A 10,776-nucleotide genomic window follows, 5' to 3' on the forward strand; every position below is an offset into this window, starting at 1 on the left:
GCAGGCTCAGGCTGCTCCTCTTCCTCCATCCTCCTCTGCTCCATATCAGCTCTCCTGGAAGTCATGGCTGATGACAGTCAGTAGAAATAAAAGCTCCCTCTCTAAACTCTCCTTCCCAAAACACCTCAGACCCTATCAAAGGACAAAATGGAGGATCAGGGGTTTATATAGGGCAGAGGTTCTCAAACTCGGTCCTCAGGACCCCACACAGTGCATGTTTTGCAGGTCACCCAGCAGGTGCACAGGTGTATTAATTACTCACTGACACATTTTAAAAGGTCCACAGGTGGAGTTAATTATTTCACTTGTGATTCTGTGAGGAGACCTGCAAAACATGCACTGTGTGGGGTCCTGAGGACCGAGTTTGAGAACCTCTGATATAGGGTGTGTGATGCATAAATCTGGAGGCTTTTGGGGCTTAATGGGTGACTTTAAGTTTCTACTAAACTGTGCAGCTCACAATAGCAACATTCGGCTGGTCTCACAAACTGTGATGTTTCCTGTGTGTATTCTCGAGAGAAGTCGCATGAGAGTTACGTCTGTGCCTGAAAGCTCGTACCCTATAATGTTGACCGAGTTGCTGGAAAAAGTCGCACATTTTAATGTCCGAAATGGTGCGACTTTTTCCCCGCACACCAAACTCAGACCCTATTACATTTGGCCCAACATTTTATCTGCCTGCACCATGTTGCACATGTTTAGGTTGGTATGTAATTCTTCATGATGAAGCTTTGCGTACAACACAGATTCAGAATCTGGGAAACAGAAACCCAGGGGTAGTTGGCGTGGCATAGTGTGGTCTATAGGATACCCAGGTAGCCCCATGCAGCACATTTCAGGAAGAATAAAAAACAGCACAGATCACAGTGCTCTCCTTAGTCTTGCCATTAATTTAATATGTATAGACATGTTTTGAAAAAATAAACCAGCATGGGGTTACCCCTCCTATTATAAACCAGCCCTGGACCTCTTAGCCCCCAGTCCCGTCTCCCCCCCACACACACACACACACCCACCCACACTATTCGACCTCTCAGCCTGTTATTGGAAAATAGAGGGAAAACAGTGCTGGGTCCCCCTATTTCCCAAAAAGCAGCATCAGTCTGTACCAGCTGAGATTATATCAGGGGTCCCCCTGCCATAATGTCAACTAGCCCCAAACTGGTGTCAGCCCAGGGCTGGAATCCCTATGGAAGTGGCGACCACCCAAAAAAGGGTCTCCCCTCCCCAAGGACAACCAACCCTGAAGGGCCTGTGCTCTTCTTTTCACCCCCAGGGCTTTGGGCGCGGAGGTCATAGTCGTAATAAAGTAAACATAATATTGTTCCATACATTTGTGACTGACAGAATTTTCTTACCCCTTGAGGCCAGGTCAGGGAATCAGGGATATTCAACATATTGATAAATCTTGATTTCCCGATATAGACCTGAAAATAGCCGGGATCAGCAAATCTTGGATTTTTAACATAAAGCCGTTCCTTGCCTCCCCAACGGTTCACCGATCATTGATGGCCACCTGTCGGCGTTTCTGATAGGCAATTCCAGCTGAATTAGGAAAATGGCCACCTAATATATGAGGCCCTTTACTTTTGCTTCTGTAGGGGAAGGGGAGCCAGTGATGGATATGTGGGAGGAAGAGTAGTGATGAAGTTCAGCGTGAGGGGCTCACAATGGATCGTGTAGGGGAAGGGGAGCTAGTCATAGGGATGTAGGAGGGAGAAGAGCAAAGATTGTGAGGGACTTACAATGGATTGTGTAGGGTAAGGGGAGCCAGTGATGGAGATGTAGGAGGGAGAAGAGCGATGAAGGTGAGGGGCTTACTGGATTGTGTAAGTGAAGGGGAGCTAGTGATGGAGATGTGAGAGCGATGAAGGTGAGGGGCCTACACTGGATTGTGTAGGGGAAGGGGAGCCAGTGATGGAGATGTAGGAGGGAGAGGAGTGATGAAGGTGAGGGGCTTACACTGGATTGTGTAGGGGAAGGGGAGCCAGTGATGGAGATGTAGGAGGGAGAAGAGCGATGAAGGTGAGGGGCTTACTGGATTGTGTAGAGGAAGGGGAGCCAGTGATGAAGATGTGGGAGGAAGAGGAGTGATGAAGGTGAGGGGCTTACACTGGATTGTGTAAAGGAAGGGGAGCCAGTGATGGAGATGTAGAAGGGAGAAGAGCGATGAAGGTCAGCGTGAGGGGCTTACAATGGATTGTGTAGGGGAAGGGTAGCCAGTGATAGGGATGTAGGAAGTAGAAGAGCGATGAAGGTGAGGGACTTACACTGGATTGTGTAGGGGAAGGAGAGCCAGTGATGGAGATGTGGGAGGAAGAGGAGTGATGAAGGTGAGGGGCTTACACTGGATTGTGTAGGGGATGGGTAGCCAGTGTTGGAGATGTGGGAGGAAGAGTAGTGATGAAGGTCAGCGTGAGGGGCTTACAATGGATTGTATAGGGGAAGAGTAGCCAGTGATAGGGATGTAGGAAGGAGAAGAGCGATGAAGGTGAGGGGCTTACACTGGATTGTGTAGAGGAAGGGGAGCCAGTGATGAAGATGTGGGAGGGAGAGGAGTGATGAAGGTGAGGGGCTTACACTGGATTGTGTAGGGGAAGGGGAGCCAGTGATGGAGATGTAGGAGGGAGAAGAGGGAGAAGAGCGATGAAGGTAAGGGACTTACACTGGATTGTGTAGGGGAAGGAAAGCCAGTGATGGAGATGTAGGAGAGAGAAGAGCGATGAAGGTGAGGGGTTTACACTGGATTGTGTAGGAGAAGGGTAGCCAGTGTTGGAGATGTGAGAGCGATGAAGGTGAGGGACCTACACTGGATTGTGTAGGGGAAGGGGAGCCAGTGATGGAGATGTAGGAGGGAGAGGAGCGCTGAAGGTGAGGGGCCTACACTGGATTGTGTAGGGGAAGGGGAGCCAGTGATGGAGATGTAGGAGGGAGAAGAGCGATGAAGGTGAGGGGCTTACACTGGATTGTGTAGGGAAAAGGAGCCAGTGATGGAGATGTAGGAGGGAGAAGAGCGATGAAGGCGAGGGGCTTACACTGGATTGTGTAGGGGAAGGGGAGCCAGTGATGGGGATATTGGAGGGAGAGGAGTGATGAAGGTGAGGAGCTTACACTGGATTGTGTAGGAGAAGGGTAGCCAGTGTTGGAGATGTGAGAGCGATGAAGGTGAGGGACCTACACTGGATTGTGTAGGGGAAGGGGAGCCAGTGATGGAGATGTGGGAGGAAGAGGAGTGATGAAGGCGAGGGGCTTACACTGGATTTTGTAGGGGAAGGGGAGCCAGTGATGGAGATGTGAGAGGAAGAGCAGTGATGAAGGTGAGGGGCTTACACTGGATTGTGTAAGTGAAGGGGAGCTAGTGATGGAGATGTGAGAGCGATGAAGGTGAGGGGCCTACACTGAATTGTGTAGGGGAAGGGGAGCCAGTGATGGAGATGTGAGAGGAAGAGGAGTGATGAAGGTGAGGGGCTTACACTGGATTGTGTAGGGGAAGGGGAGCCAGTGATGGAGATGTGAGAGCGATGAAGGTGAGGGGCCTACACTGAATTGTGTAGGGGAAGGGGAGCCAGTGATGGAGATGTGAGAGGAAGAGGAGTGATGAAGGTGAGGGGCTTACACTGGATTGTGTAGGGGAAGGGGAGCCAGTGATGGAGATGTGAGAGGAAGAGGAGTGATGAAGGTGAGGGGCTTACACTGGATTGTGTAGGGGAAGGGGAGCCAGTGATGGAGATGTGAGAGGAAGAGGAGTGATGAAGGTGAGGGGCTTACACTGGATTGTGTAGGGGAAGGGGAGCCAGTGATGGAGATGTGGGAGGAAGAGGAGTGATGAAGGCGAGGGACTTACACTGGATTGTGTAGGGGAAGGAGAGCCAGTGATGGAGATGTGAGAGGAAGAGGAGTGATGAAGGTGAGGGGCTTACACTGGATTGTGTAGGGGAAGGGGAGCCAGTGATGGAGATGTGGGAGGAAGAGGAGTGATGAAGGCGAGGGACTTACACTGGATTGTGTAGGGGAAGGGGAGCCAGTGATGGAGATGTGAGAGGAAGAGGAGTGATGAAGGTGAGGGGCTTACACTGGATTGTGTAGGGGAAGGGGAGCCAGTGATGGAGATGTGGGAGGAAGAGGAGTGATGAAGGCGAGGGACTTACACTGGATTGTGTAGGGGAAGGGGAGCCAGTGATGGAGATGTGAGAGCGATGAAGGTGAGGGGCTTACACTGGATTGTGTAGGGGAAGGGGAGCCAGTGATGGAGATGTGAGAGCGATGAAGGTGAGGGGCCTACACTGGATTGTGTAGGGGAAGGGGAGCCAGTGATGGAGATGTGAGAGCGATGAAGGTGAGGGGCCTACACTGGATTGTGTAGGGGAAGGGGAGCCAGTGATGGAGATGTGAGAGTGATGAAGGTGAGGGGCCTACACTGGATTGTGTAGGGGAAGGGGAGCCAGTGATGGAGATGTGAGAGCGATGAAGGTGAGGGGCTTACACTGGATTGTGTAGGGGAAGGGGAGCCAGTGATGGAGATGTGGGAGGAAGAGGAGTGATGAAGGCGAGGGACTTACACTGGATTGTGTAGGGGAAGGAGAGCCAGTGATGGAGATGTGAGAGGAAGAGGAGTGATGAAGGTGAGGGGCTTACACTGGATTGTGTAGGGGAAGGGGAGCCAGTGATGGAGATGTGGGAGGAAGAGGAGTGATGAAGGCGAGGGACTTACACTGGATTGTGTAGGGGAAGGGGAGCCAGTGATGGAGATGTGAGAGGAAGAGGAGTGATGAAGGTGAGGGGCTTACACTGGATTGTGTAGGGGAAGGGGAGCCAGTGATGGAGATGTGGGAGGAAGAGGAGTGATGAAGGCGAGGGACTTACACTGGATTGTGTAGGGGAAGGGGAGCCAGTGATGGAGATGTGAGAGCGATGAAGGTGAGGGGCTTACACTGGATTGTGTAGGGGAAGGGGAGCCAGTGATGGAGATGTGAGAGCGATGAAGGTGAGGGGCCTACACTGGATTGTGTAGGGGAAGGGGAGCCAGTGATGGAGATGTGAGAGTGATGAAGGTGAGGGGCCTACACTGGATTGTGTATGGACAATGCAGCCAGTAAAGGAGAGGAGAGGTAGGATCAGAGCAACAGTATAGAAAGAGCAGCGGCATTGACGATAGATTTATTAATATATATGAAAAGTTTTATTAAGTATACGGATATATGTGGGAACGTGTTACAAATGGTATGAAATAGACCTGGGGAGAAGTTGTTATTGGCCTCTGCGTAGAGATTTGGCTTTGTGCGATGCATCATTCAGTTTGGAGGTATAGTATTGCTGTGCTCCTCAGACTGATATAAATTCTTCTAGTTATGAAGACTATCTCCTTGGTACAGTGCAGAGGAGTCTGGGATACGGTGTAACCAGTGCGGGCGGCTGTTGCTTGTGATGAGAATTTTGTCAGATACAATCCACTCATATTAGATGCATATTTATTATAGTCCCTCTCCTCATTATACAGATGTGGACATATTCGCTGGTGCCCTCCCATGAGAAAGCAGAACCCATGTTTTTAACTTGAAAGTGACAAAAGTGATTGGCGTCCAGCATTGTTTATTCCATATTTAATAGAAATCAGATTTTGCATTACTTTTTTCATTCAACAGAATATTTCAATCAAATAAATGCAATTGACATGGACAGGAATGAGGCCGTTGTTGTACAACCTTCAGAGGCAATCACTGCAGTCATGTGATTTCTGTAGCTGCCAATGAGACTTCTGCGCCGGTCAGCAGGTACCCTGACCCGCTCTTACATAGAAACATAGGGCAGATTCAATTGCCAGTGTGAAATAAAAAAGAATTAGAATTTAGGGCGCCCCTAGGCACAACAACTTTATTATGTTCATTGTTTGGTTATAAGCCCTCATTATGTATTATAATAATAATAATAATAATAATAATAACGCTACAAACTGTAACATTTAATTTTATTTTAATTATCTATACAAATTTCTGATGTAGGAGAGCTTACATGGCTAGTGTGTGCATGTCCTACCCATTTACACTCTGCTCAAGGTGGTGTACCATTCTTGCCTACTCTCCTGGAATGGCAGAGAGGCTCCCGAAAAGGCTCCCGAGCGCCCACCACCTGCAACCCCCCGCATCCCCTAGGAAATCCCAGGCGGCGCAGTTCTAAGTGGGCGGTCTGGGGGTCAGATGACGTGATTCGTGTCATCCCGGCCCCACCCCCTGCCTTGCAATGTCAATATTATCGGCATTGCTAGATAGGGGGCGGGTCCAGGATGATGCGATCATGCGGCCACGCCCCCAATCCCACCCCTAAACATCATCCTCCATCATCGCCATGCCCCTGCTGCTCCGACCTGCCTGCCTCCTCCCGAAGGGGGCAGCCAGATTGACGGTACGTATGTGGTGTTTGATACAGTAGAGTGAAATATTTTATAATTACCGCTGGTAAATTTCAGACTGACAATACTGAAACAAGCATCCGAGTGCCGCCCCAAACAAGTGCCGCCCCTAAACATGTGCCTCATCTGTCTAATGGAAAATTCCCCCCACTGTCGGCAACCAGTCTGCAGTAGGGTGAGTATGTGAGGTGTGTGGAGTGTCTGTGAGTGTGTGTACAGTAACTGTGTGTGAGTGTGTGAGACTCCAGTGTGTGAGTGCCCCCCCCCCTAACCTCAAGGCCAGCCACTGGGAAAACTACATCTCCCAGCAGTCCCGGAGCCTCCCAGCAGTCGGAAGATGGAGGGGAGACCACCGGGAGCAGCGGAGACCTCCGGTCAGGTAACATTTTTATTTATTTTTTATGTGCTGTGGGGTTGGAAAGTCATGGGTATCAGGGGCGTGCCCACCCGCGGTAATTCAAAATTGGGCAAGGTTTTTTACCTTGCTACCAATTGAATCCCCCCCACAGAATGTGACGGCAGATAAGAACCACTTGGCCCATGTACTGTACATGTAATACAGCACTGGCGGAGTGTTGGGGTGGGGTTCGTACCCAGCCCTCTGTATGTCGCCTGGCACTCCAGGTGTATAACAGGGCTCTGCTCTGGGAGGGTCACACTCATAATGCCAGGACTCCTGGGCTGTGTGACACTCTGTGTGGCCTGTGCCTCGCTTCCTGACGGGAGACTGAGGAGCTGCTGTGGCCGGGGGGACGGCTGATCCTAGCGCTGGCTGCCTGACATCTCATGGGTCTGCCTCCCCTGCAGGCTGATGGCTGTTTGGTCTCTCAGGGTGCTGGGTGCTACGTCTGCCCCCATCTCACCGCACACACACTCTGGCTACGGGTGGTTGGTGCCCGGTGCAGTCCCATCCCGCAGTCTTCAGGGGCCACTGTAATGATCCCGTCTCCGCTCAGTGCAGTCTCTCTCCACAGAGCTCTGAGGTAACGCTCCTTCCCGCTCAACAGGCTCCTCCTCCCAGTTCAGGGGTCAGCCAATCGAGGGACACCGGGCTTCCCGCTCTCACAATGCTGTGGCTGCACTCCCCTGGGTCCTTGTGCTATCTGTGTTGTGCCCCTGTGAAGAGGGTTGTTAACCCCTGCAGCACCAGTGCCTCTATTTAAAAATCCCCTGAGTTATAAGTCACATTGCACAGGGGTCCTGGATGGGGTATCACACACATATTCACGCTAGGGTACATTTTTGTCACGAGGCAATTAACCTACCCGTATATTTTTGGATTATGGGAGGAAACCGGAGTACCCAGAGGAAACCCACGCAAGCCTGCGGAGAACACACAAACTCCACACAGTCAGCTAGGCACACTGAGAGACACAGAATGAACGCAGGGAGACACATTGAGAGACACAGAATGAACGCGGGGAGACACACTGAGAGATAGAATAAAGAGGGGGGGGCACGACACACAGAGACATAGGATGTGATGGTGTGCTGAAAGACAACACAGGGGGTAGGTGATGGTGTGCTGAAAGACAACACAGGGGGTAGGTGATGGTGTGCTGAGAGACAACACAGGGGATAGGTGATGGTGTGCTGAAAGACAACGCAGGGGGAGGTGTTGGTGTGCTGAGAGACAACACAGGGGGTAGGTGATGGTGTGCTGAAAGACAACGCAGGGGGAGGTGTTGGTGTGCTGAGAGACAACACAGGGGGTAGGTGATGGTGTGCTGGGAGATGTTGCAGGGGGAGGTGTTGGTGTGGCTGAGAGATGCAGGGGTAAGATGGTGTGGCTGACAGACGCAGGGGGAGATGGTGTGGCTGAGAGATACAAGGGCGAGATGGTGAGGTTGAGAGCTGCAGGGGGCAGGATGTGAGTCTGCTTGAACCGCTGTTGTATGATGCTGGCCTTGTTAATATTCTCACACAAACAGGCATCTTCTCTACATGAATAGAGAATACCATCTGAGGACGCCGTCTGCCTCACAGATCTTCAGAGGTTCCACATTTTGAGAAACCATCCTATAGGTAAGGTGCATGTGGAATTGAATAGAATGTTCCCAGTGTGATGAGAAAAAAGTGGCATGCCATGTTGACACACCCAGTTCTTGTGACCACGCCCCTTCTGGTATGTGGACACGACCATTTTTTCGGCGCGCACGTGATTTCCTTTGGTAGATTTTTTGGGATGGGGGGGCCTATTCTTAATCTTGCCCTGGACTTGGGGTGCATCGTGTGTCAGCAAAAGGATGATGAGGTGCAGAAAAGATGTGGGGACAAAAGTTCCGTGAGCATTGAAAGGGCATCTGACTTACAGGGCTTTGGGAATGAGTGGTAAAAGAAGGATATACAGTATATTCATGAGTTCTGGTGAGGGGTTGGAACTGGGGCCCCGCATTACCAAATGTCTAGTTTCGCCTATGCATGGACCTGATTCAGAGATGGACGCAGACCGCTGCATGCGCAGCCAGATCTGCGTCCATCTCTTCACATGCTAGGGGCCGCCCAGCACAGGGCAAAGCCACCCAGCATGTCTGATGGGCCACCTCCTGATTCTTCTGCAATTAGATTGCGGATGCATCAAACTAAGATTACCCCTGCGCTGTCAAGCAGTCGACCGCCATTTTTTAATTTGAGCGGCTGTGTGTGACGACATGCAGCCGCCCTGTAAATGGTTACGACACGCACCTGTCTGCCCCCTTTCCCCAACACCACATCGCAGCCCCTGTCAATCATCTTGCAGCTGCATCCTACCTGGAGAAAGGTTGCGCACGTGCACTACGGCCAGTGTGCGTGCGCAGACCAGATAAACACGGGCGCTGCGGATGGACGCACAGCTGCTTCCTCCTCTGAATCCACCCCAATGTCCGCTCATAGCCAGTGTCAGTGTGGACAACTGGACGTCAGGAGCTCCAAAATCGCAATTGGTATTGGAGTGTTCCCAAATCACCAAACAAGTCTCAGGAGAAGCCGTGTAAGATATTACAGGCCATAGTAATATCTCACAGACCAGACCATAGTAATATCTTACAGACCAGGCCATAGTAATATCTCACAGACCAGACCATAGTAATATCTTACAGACCAGGCCATAGTAATATCTCACAGACCAGGCCATAGTAATCTCTTACAGACCAGGCCATAGTAATATCTTACAGACCAGACCATAGTAATATCTTACAGACCAGGCCATAGTAATCTCTTACAGACCAGACCATAGTAATCTCTTACAGACCGGGCCATAGTAATATCTTACAGACCAGACCATAGTAATCTCTTACAGACCGGGCCATAGTAATATCTTACAGACCAGACCATAGTAATCTCTTACAGACCGGGCCATAGTAATATCTCACAGACCAGGCCATAGTAATATCTCACAGACCAGGCCATAGTAATATCTTACAGACCAGGCCATAGTAATATCTCACAGACCAGGCCATAGTAATATCTCACAGACCAGACCATAGTAATATCTCACAGACCAGGCCATAGTAATATCTTACAGACCAGGCCATAGTAATATCTTACAGACCAGGCCATAGTAATATCTCACAGACCAGGCCATAGTAATATCTCACAGACCAGACCATAGTAATATCTCACAGACCAGGCCATAGTAATATCTTACAGACCAGGCCATAGTAATCTCTTACAGACCAGGCCATAGTAATATCTCACAGACCAGGCCATAGTAATATCTTACAGACCAGACCATAGTAATCTCTCACAGACCAGACCATAGTAATATCTTACATACCAGGCCATAGTAATATCTTACAGACCAGGCCATAGTAATCTCTCACAGACCAGGCCATAGTAATATCTCACAGACCAGGCCATAGTAATATCTCACAGACCAGGCCATAGTAATATCTTTCCTAGAGAGGGGAAACGAGGTCCAAAAGACATTGCACAGGTAGATAAGAATTAATTAAAGGGTATCAATGGGAAAACCAACCTTATAAGAATAGATGAGGGTTGGAGGTGCGCCACTAAACTAAATTACAGTATTTTTTTAGAGATTGTTAGTGTAGGCCACTAGTGGGCCTACCACTAAAGGAGGCTTAGTGTGTGGCGCACTCTTTTTGAAATGATTGTTCTATATTAAAACTATTCTAAACTTTTATTTCCATATTTAAAAATAGGCACCATGAACAGGCAAGGTATCTAAACTGATAGCCTTAAAGTGCAGAAAGAAATTTATAAAATATAAATGTAAAAATGTTGCTGAATATATTTTGTCTTTGGAGTTAGGCCATCAAAGTGATGCCAATTTTCAATAAATGAATTGCCTAGCCAGAAAAAGGAGGGGTTTATGCAATTTAGCAAGCTATATGAAATATTATCAGAATTAATCAGTGCTTTATTAG

The sequence above is a fragment of the Pseudophryne corroboree genome, chromosome 9 (genome assembly GCF_028390025.1).
Source record: "Pseudophryne corroboree isolate aPseCor3 chromosome 9, aPseCor3.hap2, whole genome shotgun sequence".
NCBI classification, from domain to species: domain Eukaryota; kingdom Metazoa; phylum Chordata; class Amphibia; order Anura; family Myobatrachidae; genus Pseudophryne; species Pseudophryne corroboree.